This window comes from Euprymna scolopes, chromosome 2 (genome assembly GCF_053919585.1).
Source record: "Euprymna scolopes isolate OS-2025 chromosome 2, ASM5391958v1, whole genome shotgun sequence".
NCBI classification, from domain to species: Eukaryota; Metazoa; Mollusca; class Cephalopoda; order Sepiida; family Sepiolidae; genus Euprymna; species Euprymna scolopes.
The window spans coordinates 134,887,137-134,906,652 of record NC_136483.1 but is presented as its reverse complement, the minus strand read 5'-3'; the positions used below and the strand labels follow the sequence as shown (position 1 = coordinate 134,906,652).

The 19,516-nt window shown below is 33.9% G+C and overlaps 1 long non-coding RNA gene across 1 annotated transcript in view; it reads right to left on the bottom strand.

Moving 5' to 3' along the window:
- The window catches only part of LOC145296197 (uncharacterized), a 208,870-nt gene that overhangs the window by 23,355 nt on the left and 165,999 nt on the right, over positions 1–19,516 (bottom strand). Inside the window, exon 2 of the long non-coding RNA XR_013869974.1 lies at positions 3,871–3,942. This is a non-coding gene — a long non-coding RNA (uncharacterized LOC145296197). The remainder of the gene's footprint in view (positions 1–3,870; positions 3,943–19,516) is intronic.

The following is a 19,516-nucleotide window of genomic DNA, read 5'->3' as shown; positions in this document are numbered from 1 at the left end:
AAGAAATTTTATCTATTGCAATACTGAACTGAATAAGAAATTTGGATTTATACAACGAGTGGGACGAACACGGCCTGTGCAGTAAATTAATAAATGCATGATCATAGATTCTTATAGTTCAGTAGTTTTTTATATCAAACGATATTCACACAAACAAAGTATATTACAACTTAAATTTACAGGGAACTCTGATTTAGATATCGCATTTATATGGGAATCCACAAGTAGGCAGTTTTGCAGCTAGATGTCTATACACATTTCATTTAAAGTACTGCATGTTCGTTACGTCACTCTAACTGGAAGCACGATTGTAATTCCAAAATCAAAGATTAGGGATTTCTTCAGTAAGATTTACATTAAACGCTAAAAATTTCGATCATCTGTTGCTATAATTGTACGATACATTTTTATGCATCTATGTATTAAAAAATTAATCGTATCCAAAGAATGATTACATCGATAACTTTCCTATATTTGCAGCGTCATATTTTAATAGTATTCAAACAAGGACGTGACATTAACGATACGGACTGACAGCTCAGGTGTTCTTAGTTCGTTCTAGAAGAATCACTTTCACTCAGAACGTTGGTAACCTCCTCATGGTCCTTCCCCTAGGTACTCGATGTTTTTCTAGAAATAATACTGACTAGAAAATATCGAGGAAAGCAATGGCAACAACAAAATATTTGCATTCATACGACGACTATGATGATTTTTAAACTAGCTTACTATAGTGTTGCAGTCATTCATTCATGAGTCATTAGAAACATATCTTCAAAAACGGTGCCCCCCCCAATTATCAATTCAGAGTGACTGTAAACAAGAGGACACAAATATATAGGAAAATTATTATTATTATTAACCGTTGAAATGTGCTCGCCCAAAATATTTTATTTTAGGTTTAATACAGTTTTAGAATACCTACTGTGTACATTATATTATTTATAGGAAACAAAAAAGTATCCTTCATATTTTAGTAGAAACTTCAAAGATAACATTTAATTTTTTACTAGAACGAAAGAGAAAGTACATTTCTCAACAAAAAGATAAAAACAGTTCCATTAATTTACTTACAATTATGCAAATAATAAGAAATACATCTTTTTTAAAGATTTACATTTCCTGATATAATATGAATATATCTATTAGTTTTAAAATGTAAAACAAACAGTTTTCGATATCACGTATATTACTAAGCAGGTTTACAAAACTGTGGAAATTTAACAGTGCTAGCAAAGAAACCTAGCCCGATGATTCCCTGTATGAATGAAATATGGACGCTTCCTGTTAGCTTAAATGTTTTAAATATATATATATATATATATATATATATATGCATATATATATATATATTCATATATATATATGCATATATATATGCATATATACACATATATGCATATATATATGCATATACATACATACATATATATATATATATATATATATATAACAATATCAAGGGAATCAGTTTATGTTTGCATAAGGCTTTTTCTTATACAGTAAAACTAGTAGGGAGACCCGACGTCTTCCGGGATTGAATCATGATCAGCAAATAATCCACTCTCCTATATTTTTATTATCATGGAAATCCGCGAAATCGCACAAGGGAGCTTTACATGCCTTCGTGCAGTAACTTAGTCCAAAATATATGTTATTCTACATTACACTCAATAGAACCTTCTGTTTCATTTATAAAATTATTTTGTATAAACTAGTTTCCCGTTAACGAAAAGCAAATTAAGAAGAAAAAAAAACATGTAAATTTTCAACTCTCATAAAATTCTTTGCAGTTAATGAAAAAAAAAGAAGAAATTTACGTGCGAGATTGAACCTACAGACCAACTCATGCAAAACAAAAAATAAACACGCTATCAATTTACCCACAGTAGAATTTTCCCGGCCCGTTGTTCTATCATTGTTACTAAGCGACGACATGGAAATATGGTTTTACCGATGATAGATAAATTAAAATAATAGTTTCGCTTATCGATTATCGGTAATCATCGGAGGTATTCTGAGACAAAACTTAACTAAGATCACCCGCAGACTTATGAGGAAGGAGCTCATACAAACACGGGCAAAGTTGCATAATATATAATTGTAGAGATACATCCAAAAATACTTCTAAAATTTTTGAACGGAATTATATTTAAGAAAAAAAACTTAAATTGTACTCGTTCTAATCAAACCCAGTTTGCAATTAACAAAGCAATAACGTTTCTTTTATTATTATTATTATTATTATTATTATTATTATTATTATTATTATTATTATTATATCACTCTTGCCCTTTAGCTTTGTGTGTTGAAAAACACTTGATATTATTGCACTTGGTATATATTATTCTTTTTCTCTCCCGCCATGTTGTCTCTTCGATTCTTTGTCTATATATTTTTAAAGGATAATCAATGAAGATGGAATAAACTAATTGGAATATGCTATTATATATAAAAAGCAAAATTACCACAAGAACGAATAAGATTTGATATATATTCGTAGAGAGAATGAGAAAGAAACCAATACACTAATTTATGATTTTTTCTCTTTTCCCTATATTGAACAGGTCTTGCAATCGGAAGTAGCTTAGTTCAAACAGTGCCATTTAAGCTTTATATACACTAGCAGTTCAGCCCAGCTTTGCTCGGGTCCTATGTTCTGTACATAACTTTATCTGCATATGTATATGCATATATTAAAAGTTTTGACTCATGTCCAGGTAACCTACATCTAAAATTTCAAGTATTTAGCCCAAAATTGGCGAATGAGTATAGTAGAGTCTTGCAACTTTGACATTTTGACACCCGAATTATCGCCAAAAAACGTATTACAAAGCTTGCTGTGTGTCTGAACACCCTTTACGTAAAATAGCAAATGTTTAGATCCAAAACTGGTTAAATAGTTTGCTAGACACCACAAAAGCCAAATCTTTTGAAATCTTTGCAGTCAAATTTTCGTTTAAAACCGATTAAAAACCTTGCGCTATGTCTGAATACACTTTATGTAAAATTTCCAATGTTTATACAAAAAATTGGCTGAGTAATTTGGTAGAGACCGCAGAGGTCGATCTATTTTTAACTTTGCCCCAATTTTAAGCTCTTAACGCTTATTGTTTTAGACTCAAATTGAATCAAAAAGTTTGATCTATGTCCAAGTAACCTACCTCTAAAATTTCAAGTGTTTAGACCGAAAATTGGCGGAGAAGTTTGGTAGAAATTTCAAAGATCAAATCGTTGAAACTTGACCCCTGGACAGACAAATTTCGGGCCGAAAACGGATTTAAAAGATTTTCCCAATCTCAATATGTTTTATGTCAACAGCTCTGTTACTATGCCTTCCATTTTTACTCGTAACAGGAAGGAAGTATTGCAAAGAAAATAGTAAGCTAAACGAACGGAGAGGAAAGAGTAGCCCACACAAGTATTTTTTTTACGTTTGTTAGTGACGCAGATTTGCTACCCTACAAATTCATAGCTTGTTTAGTCATCATACTCCATTTAGTTCTCTCCGTTTGCCGTTTCTTTCCTCCTTCAACCATTCCTTTTTTCATTCTGTCACCCATGACTATCTTTATTTTCTTAACGAGGATTGTTTATCTCTCGAGCACCTGTCCACCCACCAATGCTTCTATTCGATTTTTCCAGCAACATTTTCTTTTTTATGTTTTCCTCTTTTGACAATGCATAGGAAAACATTAAACACACGACAAGAATGGAATTACAATAATGCGATTTCTTTTTTAACAACGAAAAGTCAAGATAAAGAAATCCTCACGACGATTTCGAAAACAACAAAGACGCGTGTTTTTGTTTTTGTTTTTTCGATGTTCATCTGAATAAATGGTCAACAAAAGAATAGAAGAATTTTACCTTTAATTGTGTTGAAAACATCAAATTATGTCTTTTTTCCTGACAATGGCATCGGTATGTTGACAGAAACATCTGGAGGAAGATAGGAAGAAGAAGAGAGAGAGATAAAAAGAGAGACAAAGCGAGAGAAATTGGGAGAAGATTGACTATGCATTTTAAAGATACGCCCGTTTAATTTGCGCATCTAAGAATAAAATGCTATTTTAAGTTCAACTGTAGCAGAGTGACGAAAACGATAATTCAAACTAAACTTATAGATGAATGGAAATGTTTCTCATTTTTTTTTTAGACAAGTATATATATAATATTTATAATATGGATTGTTCAAACTACTATTCTAATCGTGGACGTTTCGGCCGATGTTACATCCACCCTTCCTTAGCTGCATGCTGGCAATGTTTGTTTTTTTTATTTGGGAATGGTAGTGCAACATACCGCGTATAGCGCGCGTATGAGAAAATCAGCAGCAGCCGTATCGTTGCTGACTAGTGAAAATATTAGCAGAAGCATCCGTCTTAGCACATGCAAATTAAGCAAATGTGCATGTGCTAAGGTAACGGGGAAAAGAGGCAGAAAAATGACAGCACGTGGTCGAGCTAAGGAAGCAATCGGGTGTGTATTGACTCGTGTGCGCCGAGAAAGAAAATGCGCCGCGTGGTCGATAAGCAAAAAAAGACAGACGACGAAAAACACACCTGCGTGAAATGTGTGTCTTGACAAACATGTTCAGCGCGTGAATGATATTTTGAACACAGTGAAGTGCGTTGTTGAAAATTACTGAAATAAACGCTTGTTGTATTTATCTAAAAAAAATGCTTAGTTGTATTTTCCTTCCTTCCTTGTTTCTGCGAGAGTATTAAATAACATGCAAGTTCGAGTGTTTGAAATGTAACCACATAGTTTTAGTGTAACGGCCATATTACAGTGGAAAGAATATGTTTTGCCTTTTTAACTGAAATCTTATCCTCAGAATTCAAAATATGTGATGTGTATATTATTAATTTGATTCCGTATTGATTGAATGTAATGTTTTTGAATTTTTCAGACGAGAATAGATATGTATTATTTGAATTGTTCGGACTAGTGTTCTCATAATAATTGTTACTAGCGGCACCTGTGGGAATTCAACGGCGGACTCTTTTATATGCAATATATTAATGTTGCCATTTTATGGATGTTCAGCGTAAATGAAGATGCCCTGGTATTATTGTAGCTCTTTTGTTAAAACTGAAAAAATATTTATCTAAGATAGCAGGGACGTCCGGCATAGCCCGGTCGTAAAATACGCTTAAATATGATATTTTAATTTATGCACATTTCGTAAATATTAGTATATAGCTAATGTTCTATCGATTTTTGTATATTATTTAGTTGCAGTTTCAAAAATAAAAATATATATATATATATCCATATGACTTGGGTACATCAGCTTGATTCGAAACCGAAACCAAAACTAATGAATATATATATATATTTAGTAATGTGATTGATAATATATATATATATATATATATAATGTGATTGATAATATATATATATATATAATGACAAAAAATGTATTCCAAAATTCATGATACTGACCATCTTAGAATTTATTCCTTTAAATCAGTCGATTTATACAATTCTTGACAGTATCTGTTTCGTAGCGCAAAATCAATCATTTATTTATTATATCAATTAGTGAATCTATTATGGCCTTAACTCATCAGAAGAAATAGCAACAATTAATCCGTCAAAAGGAATTGAAATGTGATTTGACATGGTAAAAATTCGAAAATTGGAAGAGAAGGTGCAGTTACATTTATATTTTTCCATTACACCATATTGAATTTTTATCAAAGTCATTAAACCCAACTATTCATACTAGCAATTTTAATAATTTATGAATCTTCTACCAAAATGTTCTATTTAATAATTAGTAAATATATTAATTCAAAGTTATGTATGAAAACTTATGAAGATAATATCAACAAATTATAAAATACTATATATGTTTGTATATACGGAACGAAACTGAGCTATAAAAAACATAACTATTTTACTAACAACTTTAATTAATTTATGAATCTTCTACCAAAATGTTCTATTTAATAATTAGTAAATTCATTTAAATTCTAAATTATGTATATATACTCATTAAAATAATATCAGCAAATTATTAAATGTTATATATGTATGTATATACAAAACTAAACTAAGTTTTAAAAGAAATAAAAACCGACTATTCGTACTAACAATTTTAATTAATTTATGAATCTTCTACCAAAATGTTCTATTTAATAATTAGTAAATATATTAATTCTAAGTTATATATATATGTGTATATATATATATATATATGCGTGTGTGTGTGTGTGTGTTGAGTTCCTTCAGCTATAATCGAAACCGAAACCAAAACTCAGGAATAATTCTTGGTAAAATTATTTATTACAATTTATTACAAAAAATGGAAGGTCATATGATTAAACAACAGGGGGAAAAAGATGTAAGCGTGACATACAAAATGACGCTCGTGTTAATATAGAGATTTTCACAACGTTTCGCGGATGTAACATCTTCGTGTGTGATTTGACAATGGGATTTATTAGTAACTGGTGAGAAAAGATTATATTGTTATTTTTTTCCGAAAAACTATAGTCATGAGAAAAGAAGATGTGTGATGAGAACAGTAAGCCGGAGAATCCGAATAACAAAAACATTATTTAAAACCTGAGCTTGTCAAACGAATGAACATCGATATTTCGAACAGGAGTCTGACAAGGAAAATTTAAGCGTCACATCTCACAGAAAACGTCATTTCAAAATTAAGATATTGATAACATTTCTATTTCCTGTATAAGTGATCGACATAATCACGTTGACAAACCGGTTGCCGATAGATCACTGATGTTAAACAACCTCAGCAACATAAACCCTGGTCAGTACTTAAATGGGTGACCATTTTAGGAATTCCAGCGTATGTACTCTCCACTTATATAGACAGTTGTCAATCGTCATGGACTTCTCTTTGCCAGTTGATTTCAAGCAGTGCCGATTTAGATTAGGTGTTGTTGGGATTGCGAAAGCCTCACAATTATCTATTGTCTTTCGAGATTCAACGGAGGTGATGAGAATTCAATACGTATTATAGCAGATAAAAGAAAGAAAATGTTTTTTTTGTTTAAATTTAACCGTTACAGACTGACGTAAACGCTAGTTAAACCTAAATTTTATTTTAGAGTTAAGCGCCACACACCGACATACAGACAATTTAAAATTACACAAGATAAAGTAAAGACAGTATTAATTTAAATTAAAGCAGGATTGGCTTGACGTCAATGCGATTTCAAGTTTTAGTGTAGCAGACAAAAGAAAATACAGTAGAACCCCGGGTTACGGTGGCCCTAGGATATGTTTTTTTCAGGTTATGATGTGAAATACGATGTTTTTCGGCCCCTGGTTACGGTATTTGCTTCTCAAGAGTAAAGCCGCTGTAGACGCTGTCTAGTAATGGCGTCACGTTAAAAGATACCCTGCTGAAGCATTCAGCTACCGACAAGATTTGAATTATACTACAAACTCGTGTAGTGAGTTCAATCTAGGCTACGACCGCGCTGGATGGATGGACTGAAGTGTGCCTGCACGTGAAATTATTATGACAAGAGTTGCGCAAGCACCAACCACATCTCTTCCGAGTCGGCACTGCTCTTTAATTCCAGTTACAGGTATATATATATATATATATATATATATATATATATATATGGTTACTGGAAATAATACCGAGATAAATCGAGAGCACATTGAGAACCTAACGCTTCCAAATGGTCACCTATCTGGTACTAGGACAGGTTCATCGTTGTTTAACTTCGTTGATCTTGCAAGCACAATCACGTTGACAATTGGTTGTGCTGTAGTATTAAGCGTTATTAAGTAATATGTGTGATATTTCAAGCTTTACTGTAACAGACCAAAAGTACTATTATAAATTTAAGCGTTACAGATACACTAAAACCCGATTTCAGGCGTAAACGTAATAATAAACTTAAACTTGAATCAGGCCATTAACTCATGTTTACTATCATTTTTCTATCAAATTTACATGTTTATCGAGAAAAAAGATATTTCGGACTAAAATTGCGTCAAACCGAAGAAAATGATATTTCAAATCTCAGTGTGACAGACCGCCTGCACTCATAGGAAAACACTTTGCTTACTTGCAAATATATGTGCCCTTTTAGGTTGAATTCTTTTAGCTTGGGAAAATGGTATCATGGCGAATGAATGGGTACTTAAGTGCTATATCCTAAGGATTTGGTAATGTTTGGAAGCAGTTTCCAAAATAACAGAACAGTTATTCCAACCTCACATGACATCAAGGATGATGGAATGCCGGAGATGATTCGCATCGTTGCAACAGAACAAATGTACATTATTCCCATGCGTTGGCCATTTAAAGATTCATGTGAAATTTTATAATGAACTAAAATAAACATTAAAATACCGTACAATAGTATAATAAATAGAGGTAATAGGATTTGCTCTGGTTTACAAAGATATGGACCAAATCTTCTATAGTAAAATAGGTACAATACTGCAATCAATAGAAGTAATAGAAGAGTTTCAGCTTCAGACCGACGTACAAAGCTTCTATTGAAGGTATAAGTACGCATCGAGCGAAAAAAAGTAAGAATACATCCAATAAAAAACGGGCACATTCAAATGGATAACTTCAGTGGATTGACAGATAGAAGAAGCGAGAATACAAATCGGGCTTCTGTATTTAGTTCGATGAAAAACGTTTTCTTTGGCGTAAATAAACAATCCTAGAAAAATGAATGACAAAAGAAAAAACGTAAGAATTATATTTGAGATAAAGTTGTTTGTTTGTCAAAAGCAAAAACAAAAAAAAAAAAAAAAGAAAACGAGAAGAATTGGTAAACAACAAAGAAAAGATGGAATTAAAACCGAGCCGTCTTTTACTAAATGCCCAACTATAAATCCATGATAAAATCCGATAAAATAACGAGTTTTCATTTTAGTTTTAAGTATTTTTTTACCCTTCTTTACGCGGACACAAACATTTTAAGTCATCATCCGCAGCATTTAAGCTAGCTGCCATATCTTAGCAATTCTTATATATATATATATATATATATATATATATATATATATATGTATTTATATATATATGTATTTATATATATATATATATATATATATATATATATATATATGTTTTAGGATCACACACATGCAATCGGGTTTCGATCCTAGATCGCATCATCTCCAAGCGAGATTAAATGAGTTTTAAACAAATTCTCTCTCTCTCTCTCTCTAGATATATATATATATATATATATATATATATATATATATATATATATGTGTGTGTGTGTGTGTGTGTGTTGAGTCTTCTATGAATTTTATTTGTTTTTTTTCCTAAACTATATTATCATGCATTTTCCTTCTTAAGGAATTTCTATTTTCTGAGGAGTATATGCATTAAAAAGCTCGTTAATGACATGTTATAACCGATTGTTTCTGCATAACGAAACAGATCTGTAAAATATTTATAAAGGTGCCAGAGATGGGAGACCCAACGAGAGACTCAATAAATAACGAGATCGAGAGTCGACGACTATCCAGCTGACACCTTCTCCAGGGACAGTCTCACCATTACTATAAATGGACTCTCTGTAAATGTTGCATATACTTTCTTGCTCTCAACTTGTCTGTTCTACTTTACTTTTGTGTTGTTATTTATTTCCATGTGTTCAGTCGAGTTTCCATGCACATATATATATAGTGGAGATGGCAATTAATAAAAACTGAAGAAAGTCCTCAATACTGTTGTAGAACAAATATGCGTTTTACTTTTTATTGCCGTATCTTTCTGTTAAGTTACATTATTGTTTCGGCTACTCGGCCGTTTTTTGGCCATCTGTAGCGTCCTCAGACTTTTACAGAAATGTTCGCTATTTTGGGATGAAAGAGTCAAAGAGTGACTGAGGTCGGGGGTGCGAAGATTTTAAATACAAAACCCGATGAATTCCATGGGTTTATATTGAGATCTGATGATATAAGTACGAATATACTAAACGGTAGACTTCAACTGAAAACTAAAAGCAAAAATGAATTACACTGGTATCGTATTATGCAAAACATGTGCATGGGCGATGCTTAGTTTGAAAAATGGTGTTTATGACATAATTTGTATAATTTTATATTAATCTTAATTAAAATAATAATCTAATATATAAATCTCACTATGTCAGTGTGGGTTTGTTCGTCCCCGTTTTTCAAATTATATCTCCTTCTAGACGTATGATCGTTGGACGGCACGCAATAGCTCAAAAGATTGCATTTTTGGTGCATAATTTTATTAATGGTATTAAATCGATTAAAATAATTGCTAAGAGCTTCGAAAAAAGTTAGAACTTGAAAGCAATGGCCCCTTGACGAGCGTAACACAATGGCGTGATTCTGCACATGCGTACATCGAGTAAAAGAGAAATCTATGTATTTATATATTTCACAACGGTTTTCAGGCGGTTGTACTTTGGGTGCAACCGATATTGTGACCGATTACTAGCACAAGTATTGTGGTTTCGATCGCCATTAATTCCTTGTTTTTCTTTTTTTACACATTCCGATATTCTTGAGCTTTAAATGCTATGTAATAAATACACAAGAACGCTTTTATAAAAAAAATACAGAAGAATGTTTTTGATTTACGTAACGAAAATGTTATATTAAAATATGTGTGATATATCGGCTTATTGGTTCACTTCCAAAAATCACGTAAATAGATCAAGTAATGGCATTTATATTGGATTAACTCCTATACTAATTAACCGATCATTATGAATATGAATTGTGTGTATCTGTTTATATATTTTTATGTCTTGGATTCACTCCTAAGCAAATTGACGAATCATTATAAATTTTAAATGTGTTTATATGATTATATATTTGTATGTATTGGATCTACTCCTAAACTAATTAACTGATCATTATGAATTTTAATTATGTGTATATGTTTATATATTTAAATGTATTTGATTCACTTGAACTAATTAACTGATAATTGTGAATTTTTGTACTACCCAGGAAATACGGTATTTGTACAGTGAAGCACCCATATGAAAAACAAAGACATTCTTATCTGTGACGTACATGAGTTATCAAAATTGAAAATCATGTAATATATTCGAGTAGTATACCATTAATATAAAAAAAATCCGGTGCATTTTCACTATAGAACTCTGATGTAAAAACAAACAAACTCTTACCTGTGACATAATAAAATTTTAGCACAACAGAAAGTTATTTAAATAATTTTAAATATATGTTTTACATTACCCGCCCTAGGTAAGGCTTTTTTTTCCACATTCGTAATGAAAATTCCCTGTCCTATGGAAGATACAATTCTTCCATACATGTGTTGTGTAATACCCTTACTAAGGTAGGTAAAATATTATTTTGCTCAAGATGCCAAATGATAAATAGACATAAAAACTTCCTCTATTGTAAAAAAACAGGTATGTTCAAATTTTTTCTCATTGTCTTATACGATCCCGAGCAACGCCTGGTGGCCTTGCTAGTAATTATATATATATATATATATATATATATATATATATATATATATATATATAATTACTAGCAAGACCATATATAATAAATAATTTAATGAATAAATACCATCTATTATCATTAGATCACGGACGTAAAGCAACGTTTAACTTAATCATTACTTGACGGTTACCCATTTAAAAAAATGCTATATGTCATCTCACCTAATCGGGATTACATGCGTTTTGGGCAATTTTTGAAATTGATATTCCCTAGACACTTTCGGGTGCCGGATTCACGAAGGAGTAATACAACACTTACGTAATACTGATATAAAACAATCAAAGAACAAATATAGACGTAAATGGCAATGGTTAACATAGTATCTGTATATAAATTGATCAAATATATTTTAGTCATCGACATACAGTCCTGTTTCGTTGTATCACAACTCATCAGTGTCGCTAAATTGATCATATTAACCGCAATTGTCCGCATCTTTTTTTCCTTTTGGATAATAAATCTAAGATGAAGAGCTGTTGTCACATCAGGAGAGGTGCTCCACAGAGCGTCTATTCTTCCCGTTACACAGTGAAAAATCGACTTCGAAATCTAGTGGGAGTATCATATTTTCGTCACTACTGCCTCGTTCTCGCAGACAAGATTTGCTATTCCTTCTCTATCTTATCCTATTTACATGATATTTTCTAAGCTACGACCCACTTCGGTATTCAACCCTGTTAATCATTTACAACAAAAGTTCATCTACCTACAACCACTGTAAATAAGTTTTCTTTCTTCCTCTGTGTATCTAAAATAAAACATAAGTTCCATGAGTAAAGTTTCTTTTCAGGAACTACTCGTATGTAGAACACAGTAGCACACAGTACAGCATCGATGGTTCCCATTTGACTATAACATGGCGTTTTTTCGTGTCTAATGTTAAGAAATGCTTATTGTGCCGTCCTCGTAAAATAATCAAGTTCTGCCTAGTTTCAACCCTGGTCACCAAGTTCTTAAGTTATGGTCTTAACTTCCACCTGGCAAACTCATCAACCCTTATCCTCGAATGAGTTTTAGGTCTTGATACACGGTGATCAATTAATAGATGAAAAAATAATCTTGATATAAGAGTTTAAAACATTTCATAATGTGTATTTGAAAATATTAGAAACAAAAAATGTTATGAAATATTTTGTTAAATAATTTAAATTTTTTTCTGCGACAGGCCAACTATCAATAACAGATAATCCAATAAATTCGATGAAAAAAGAATCCAGCGATTTTGATTAAAGTTAACGCCTTGCTCATCACAAGTGCATTTGAGAAGTTTTATTACCACACAAGCAGAAAGGCCGGAGTTATAATATCTTAAATAGGTTATTTGATATGACAGAAGCGTGTTCGAAATGAATGTTTCTGTTAAGAGCACAAATGGACATTATACTTGACTTTTGAATTTTAAACTGGAATTCAAGTCATTATCACCGCACAAGTAGCAGGCCAGGCGTATAAAGTCAACAATAGGTTTCTTGATATGATAAGGCGTGTTCAAACAAAAAACGTTTCTGTTTAGAGCACAATTGAACCATGATACTGTACTTTTACATTTTTTTACTTTAATTCAAGCGATTATATAAAATCGATTTATAGCATCAACAATAGGTTCTCTACAGTGCAATGTAAACTACAATGCATTGCGGACTAAGTGACGGTGAGAAGGCATGTGAAGTTTCCACCCAATGCACAGCGGTGGGTCCCTAATTAGAGCAGGCAATGACTCGATTTTATTGAAAAAATGAGCGATTTCACCGATTTTGAAAACAATAACATATAAGAAGGCGAAATATTAATTCATCATTATTCAATCCTGGGCAACGTCGAGGCCCCCTACAAGTGTGTTAACATAAGCAAATATAAATATATAGAAAATATAAGCAATTATAAATATGTAGAAAATATAAGCAGTTATAAATATGTAGAAAATATAAGCCAATATAAGTTTTTTCAAATGTAAGTATTTGTAAATATAAGTAAATATATGGTCTTACACTCCGTTAATTAAAAAGACATTTATATATATATATATATATATATATATATATATAAATATATATATATATATATATATATATATATATATATATATATATATATATATATATATATATAAATGTGTCCATAAAGGCAAAATGTATGAGGCTTTCGAGTTGTCTTTTCATGGTTCCTTTTTTCCCGGCGTTTCGTAATCGGTGTGTTCGCTGCTAAATTAAGAAATGAAATATCTATTATAAAGTAAGAGAGAAGGGGAAACGGCGATGTTGTTATACGTTTATAATCATCTACAGCGATATAGAGAGTGTGTGAAATTCTTGGGGCGTGGAATGAGGAGAAGGTATTAGGTTGAGAATAAGATATTGTGAAATTTAAAATTTTGATTTCAAATGATGTTTTTGCAAATCAGTTTTCATCATGATACCTTTTTTTTATATATCATTTTAAAGAGGTTTTCCGCTCTATCTAATCGTTTTATTTATAATCATTTTAAAACAAGTATGTCTTCTTTTGAATACGCTTACTACAAGATGAAAATAAGGAACATTCGCGTAATATTCTTATTTAAATTCAAACTAGGCAAAAAAAAAAAAACTTGCTGAAATAGCTCGCGATACCAAGGGAGCGTTTGGCTAGGGAAACACTACTGAAAGCACAGCACAGTGGTGGTTGAATAAATTTAACAACGGCGATGGGAGTCGTGAAGGCAATGAGCGTAGTTGTTGCTCATCAAATGACAACGAGCAATTAATAGCCTTGGTTGAAGACAATCTATGCACAATTGTTCGAGAATTTGCATCTTAATTAGACGTAACGTATACGACGATTTCCAACCGCTTGATAAGAAGGACAAAAACTTGGTAAATGGGTTCCTCACGAATCGAACGACAACAAAAAGAAACACCGTTGTGTTATTTTTTTCTTATTTTATGCAACAAGAACGACACGTTTTTCGATCGGGTAGTGACTTGCGATAAAAAGGGGATTCATTGCAATAACCGGCGACGCTTAACTCAGTGATTAGACGCCGATGAAGCTTCACGACACTTCCCGAAGCCAGAGTTGCACCAAAAGAAAGTCATGCAGACTGTTTGGTCGTCTGTGACCGGTCTCATGCATTACAGGTTTTATTTTTAATGCAGACGAAACAATTACAGTGGAGAAATACTGTTAACAAGTAAATGAAATATATCAGAAATTCGATAACAACATCCAGCATTAGTAAACAGAAAATACTCAATTCTCCCTCCTGACAAGTCCCGACCGCACGTGGCTAAACCAACCTTGTAGAAGTTAAACGAATTGGGTTACGAAACTCTGCCTCATCCGCCATACTCCCCAGACCTCTCACCTACTGACTGTCATTTTTTAAGCATTTCGACAAGTTTCTGCATGAGAAATGCTTCAAAAACGTAAGCGATATTAAAAACGCCATCAACGACTTAATTGCTACCAGAATGCACGATTTTTACGTTAGGGCATAAATACTCTTATTTTGCGTTGTAAAAGGTGTGTTGATTCGGATGGTGCTTGTTTCGACCAATAAATTGTTGTTTGAGTAGAGATATGTTCATTTCAATTTAAAAATTAAAACCCGTAAGAACTTTCTCGTTGCTACATCTGGGCAGGAGCTGCGAAAGCAACTTATCTTGCCTTGACAGAGTTTAAAATAGACTTCATAGATTAGTGAGGGATTTCCTTTTCTCTTCCCTTCAACCTCTTTCCCACAGAAGAGACGTTACGAGCATGTCTCTGCTTTATCGTTATTTTCATGGCAAGTGCTCAGCTGAACTTCAATCTATGTCCCCCTCGCTAAACTTTCACGAAAAAACATTATAAATAATTTCCCACACCCTTTATCTGTTCCTAAATCGAAATGTAGATTCCATGAACAACGCTTTTTTCTTAGAACTGCACGCTTGTGGAACTCCTTACCGGCTGCCTGCTTTCCAGCTGACTACAATCTGATTGTCTTCAAATCCAACGTAAACAAGTGCTTGATGAAGCGTCCCCCTAAGTAATCCAGTTTCCAAAATTCCTACTACTTATGTTTACTATACTATAATCACATTGACTAATGTATACCCATTAAGCATTATCCTCGAGTGGCCTCAGGGCCTTCATAAATAGCGATTTCTGTAAAAAAAATTGTTTATCTTATTAGTGGGTGACATTTGGAATCGACTTACTACAATTTTACAAATTTATATCATAACCTATATAGCGCATTCTCAAACAATGGTGAAGATAAACTTTTTTCTGTGATTTGTTATGTACTCCGCGCGGTCTGTCATGATTTTGAAAACTCCAGCATTACTTATGTTTTACTCTCTGACATTTGCTCTCAGTCTCAAATCGACGTGTTGTTCCCGCGTAGGCTGATTGGGTTTGAAATCAACATACATTGAACAAAGAAACATTGCTGAATGCTAATTTGGTTCAGCAATAATACGCCATTTAAATCTAACGCGCTGACATTTTGCGCACGTTGTTTAAACCAGTTAATATATGTTTGGAGTTTACGATCTCACATTCATTACTGCCCTATGGATATTAAAAAATACATTAAAATTTCTCGCATTATGTTTCTCGGTTAAATTCTACAAGTATAAATGCATAATTATCCATTTATAATAAATACCATGTGTATCTATTATTCAATGTCCATAATACATCAGCTGAGCATCAATCAGTACCGTCGGTCTCGCAGACAGACTATAAGCTTATTTGGCAGCGTTAAAAATAACACATCTGAACAGTTTATCAGCCGATGTAATGATGTTCTGACTCCCATTAGACAATTATTTGTGACTCGAACTATGAAGCAGCTTGCCAACCGGCTACTCTTGGTATCTTTAATTTTGTGATGTAATGATGGATAATCAAAATAATTTTCATCGAATAAAAATATAAATACCCATGAATTAGTAATCGAGCACTCTTGTAATTTTTCATATAACTTTGAATTAAACAAGTAAGAAAACATCTTCTTATAATATAAATCTCACCTGTCTGTTTGAATGTATGTATATATGTATGCCTAAAATTTCAACAGATGCGACCGATTTCACGAGATCGGTATCGTTTTGAAGCCCGATTCTTCGAACGACAAGTATCGAAGGATTGGCTAAACACATTAATTTCTTCATCCCCAACTGGGAAGTTTTCTGCAGGGAGAAGTCGCTTTTTTCTCCGATATTTTCGAAAGTCATCTCCTCTTTTTGATTGACTAGCGTTAATTAAAACTTACGTCACTTCCGGTTTGGTGATAGGCGCAACAGCAAACACGTCACTTTTTTTACGTTCTTTTCCTCCTTCACAGTACGGCTTCTCGCCCACCTTCCTACGATCATTTTTTTTTTTTTTGCTCAGCACGCACCTACAAACACCGGGGCAACGCCATTCACCCAGGCTAGTCTATAATATAAATATCACCTGTCTGTTTAAATGTATGTATGTGTGTATGTATATATGTATGTGTGCCTAAAACTTTCGACAGAAGCGACAAATTTTCACGAGATCGGTATCGTGTTGAAGCTCAACACTTTGGAACGAAAAACATCGAAAAAATGGCTACAAACATTAAGTTTTTTTATTTTACATGGAGTTCACCACTTATCAAGGCCCAATGGCCACTCAGGGATAAGGGTCATTGTGTGTACAGTAATCAAAGGGATAGTGTAGCAAGAGTATAGGAGAATTGGTAAGGTGTCATTACTTGGGGGGGCGGTTCATCAGGAATTTGTTTGTGTTGGACTTGAAGACATCCAGGTTGAAGTCGGGAGGGAAACAGGCAAGCGGAACAGAGTTCCACAGGCGCGCAGTTCTAAGAAAGAAGCTTTGTTCATGGTATCTACGTTTTGATTTAGGCACATATAGGGAGTGGGGAAAATTATTGACGGTGGTTTCAGCTAGTCGGGTGTTTTTTAAGAAAGATTGGCGAGGGGGGGCCAGAGAATGGAGCTCAGACGAGCACCTACCATGGAAATAACGATAGAACAATGACAGGCTCGCTACGTCTCTTCTTTGGGAAAGAGGTTGCAGGGTAGAGAAAAGGGCATCCCCCACCAAGCCACGGAGTCTATTTTGTACTCCGTCAAGGTAGGATAGGCTGTTTTTTTTGCAGCCCCCGCCCAGATGTGGCTGCAGTACTCCATCTTTGGACGTACTTGGCTCTTTTGAGAATTGAGAATTGAGAATTGAGAATTGGCTCTTTAGAGAATTGCATCATTAGTGAGATATCTTCTGGAACGGTAGAAGGATCCCACCATTTTCCCAGCGACCTTGGCCACAGACTTGATGTATGTGTTCCATTTAAGATCAGGTGTAAAGGTCAAACCCAGGAGCTTATCAAATCCTGGGGTCTCCCTTAGACGAGAGCCATCTATTTCAATTGATGCCACATGGGGATCAGAGCGTTTATGATGTAGAGATAGGAGTTTGGTCTTAGATGCATTAAAGGTAATCAGCCACCTCTTTCCCCACTGTATCACGCGCTCAAGATCAGCGGAGAGAGAATCAGAGAGAACATCATCATATACGGCCTTTGATGTGTTGCCATAGATGGCCGTGTCATCAGCATATATGTCAACGAATGATTTTAGTATGTGTTTTGGGAGTTCATTGATGTAGATCAGGAAGAGAGTTGGGCCCAGTATGGACCCCTGAGGGACTCCAGCATTAATACTGTGGGCCTCTAATTTCTGCCCATCAACCACTACTCTTACGAGTCTATCAGATAGAAATGATTTAATGATTGAGAAAACATTCCCAGTTATACCGTAGCTGGAAATCTTGTGTAGTAGGCCTTTATGCGAAATCTTATCGAAGGCCTTTGATATGCCGAGAGCAATTGCCCTAGAAATGAAGCCTTTGTCGACAGATGCGCTAATCCTATGAGATATAACCGTTAGCACATCTGCTGTAGATCTAGCAGAGCGGAAACCATATTGCGTGTCGCTAAGAAGGTTATTTCTGCTGAGGTGGTTGACTACTTCTCTATTTATTGTGGATTCCAACAACTTACTCATGACACACAGGAGACATATTGGTTTGTACCGAGAGGGGGATGACATCACCTGAATTCTTAAATACAGGGCATACTGATGAGGTTTTCAAGGGTGTTTGAAAGCACTTCTCCTTAAGGCAACGCTTAAACAGTTTGGAAAGTATGGGGGCAAGTTCTGGTTGCAATTTTTTTAACACTATAATTGGAATACCGTCGGGACCAGTTGCTTTACTGGAGTCAAGGTTCTTGATTAGCTTGGCAACCTCACGCACTGATATTTGTATGTTGCATAGTGTGTTGTCTGTTATAGGAGGGAATATGGGGAGTTGATGGCCTTCGTCACACAGGATAGAATTTGCCGCAAAGTTTTTGGCAAATAGTTTGGCCTTGTCGTATGCTGTCGAGATGACCTCTGGTCCATTGATAATGGTTGGGATAGAGCACACATTTCTGTTCAAGATCCTATTTGCTATTTGCCAGAACTGGTAGGAACCAAGCCGCTGCTCAGCTACTTTGGACTTAACGAATTGCGCATATAGTACTCTTGCATTTTTTATGACTCTTTTACAATGGTTACTGGCGGTTCTGAAAGCAGCTTTAGTTTCAGTGCATCTATACGTTGGTAGCTATGGAAAAAGTGATTTCTGTGTGCGATGGCAGCAGCACATTCTGGGGAGAATCATTGCTGGCTGTTAGATTTTTGTTGAAATTTTTTGGATGGTATGAATTGGCCTATGCCTACAAGTAACCATTCAGTCAGATCTGATACTATAGAGGACACATCCTTTTTAAACATGGAATGAAGAAGGAGATCAGATATGAATGTACGGAAGCTATCCCAGTCAGCCATTGAGTATTAATTCCTTTATTCTCAACTGGGAACTTTCTACAGGGAGGGGCCCCTTTTTTCGCCGATATTTTCGAAAGTCATTCCGTCTTTTGTATTGTCTAGCTTTAATTTAAAGCTATATCACTTCCGGTTTGGGGATGGACGCAACAGCACACACGTAATTTTTTCACGTATTT